This window comes from Frankliniella occidentalis, unplaced genomic scaffold (assembly GCF_000697945.3).
Source record: "Frankliniella occidentalis isolate FOCC.00 unplaced genomic scaffold, Focc_3.1 Scaffold161, whole genome shotgun sequence".
NCBI lineage: Eukaryota > Metazoa > Arthropoda > Insecta > Thysanoptera > Thripidae > Frankliniella > Frankliniella occidentalis.
Genome location: NW_026267287.1, coordinates 40,127 through 42,219, shown reverse-complemented (window position 1 = coordinate 42,219; position 2,093 = coordinate 40,127).

Sequence of the window (2,093 nt, the reverse complement as noted above, 5' to 3'; positions counted from 1 at the left end):
TTTCCTCCTGTCACAGTTTCATACGTTGAAACCAATGTCAAAGATCGTAACTTCTTTGTTTAAAGATCTGAAGTACGTTTTCCAAAGCTTTTGGGATGTAATGGTACATTGTATTTTCTTTTATCTAAAACCATATTGGGATTGTTATTATTGAGCTGTCACCCAAATGAATAGAAAATTTTGGCAGAAATTTTCATGGTTAGAATTTAAAACAGTATTGGTGTAACTGATAAGCTTATATGTGTTTAGTTTAAAATTACCAACAAACACATTGTACATTCCTTTGCCATATAAATTTTGGTTAAAGCTCAATAATAACAACCATCTAAATATTATTTGTATTCAGTGAAAATACAATGTACCCTTACATCTCCAAACCTTTTTAAAACGGTGATCAGATCTTTCAAGATTGAAGCCTCGGTCCAACATTGGTTTCAACTTGTCAACTGTTTGACTCCAGAATTGCACTGTATTTATGTTACCCTTTTGACTATGAAATGGTTTTTACTCTTAATTAGTAATCAAAGGTATCAGGGTTTTAACTAAATTAATTTTTTGGTGGTTTATTTGGTGACATTTCTTTTCAAAGATGATATTTTTTTGAAGGTAGGAAATACCCATTGCACATTAAAATTTAACCCGTTATAACTTATGATCAAAAATATTTAAAAATGACTTAATTTGGCCCAATTGAGGTTTCCCTTTATTAGTTCAACTTTCTGATAATTTATAAAACATCAGATAGACCCATAGAGTCATTGAAAATTGTTTAGATTTGAAGTGTTTTTGCTTATGGGACATTTCCACTTTCACATCCTGCGCGCAACTTTTCTCCGGAACTATTTGACCAAAAAACCTGGGTGAGGAAACAATTTAATGAGAAATGATCAGGCAGTGGGATACTGGGCCCCATTTTTATGTTTATTAAACAACAGTTAATTTCAAATCAAAAGAGGATTTTGAATTCAAACTTTTCCCAAAACTTCATATTTTAATAAACATTAAAAAGGGGCCCAGTATCCCACTGCCTGACCATTTCTCATTAAAATGTTCCCTCACCCAGACTTTTTAGTCAAGTAGTTCCGGAGAAAAGTTGCGCGCAGGATGTGAAAGTGGAAATGTCCCATAAGCAAGAACTCTTCAAATCTAAACAATTTTCAATGACTCTATGGGTCTATCTGATGTTTTATAAATTATCAGAAAGTTGAACTAATAGAGGGAAACCTCAATTGGGCCAAATTAAGTCATTTTCACATATTTTTGAACATAAGTTAAAACAGGTTAAATTTTAACGTTCAATGGGTATTTCCCACCTTAATTTGAAAAGGGGGGGGTCTGTTGCTATATTATAATGTGCGTTATGTGTTTCTTATTTACTAATAGTACTTTTTTCTTTGTTTTAGGGATAGAGAACAAGTTTTCATCAAGAAATTTTCTTCTCTGATTTGGTGTAGTGTGACTTTTTTTGTACTAATGAAAACCTGACTATAATAAACAAGTTTCACCGTAATTGACTTGCCATTTCTTTTGATTTTCATTATTTTCCCAGAAATTTTCAGTAAGCATGTCGACTGACCATGTCCACTGACCATCTACTGTAGTGCATAAATAACCAGCGTTTGTATGGATGTTTCTGAAATATAACATTGAATATCGGCCGTGCTTACACACTAAAAAATTCGGGGCGGTACGCTGCATAAACCGCCTGCAATGCAGTGCATAAAGACCTAGCATTCGTATGGATCTTTTTAGAACATAACATTGGATACTGGCCGTGCTTACACACTAAAAAAATCGGGGCGGTACGCTGCATAAAATGCCTGCACTGCAGTGCATAAAGAGCCAGCATTTGTATGGATCTTTCTGGTACATTACATTGGGTATTGGCCGTGCGTTCCCCAGCCTTATATGCAGGCGCACGCTAGCCTTTTTCCGACGTCTGCAACGGTTTAACCAGACTTCACAGGCGGAAAAATTCCTACCCAACGGGCGGACTTTATGCGAGGCTTCGTCGTCGGAATTTATCCGACCCCCTTGTCCCCGGAAAAAACCGGTACGGACCAGGGTTATGGATTGCCAGTACCCGAGGGTAG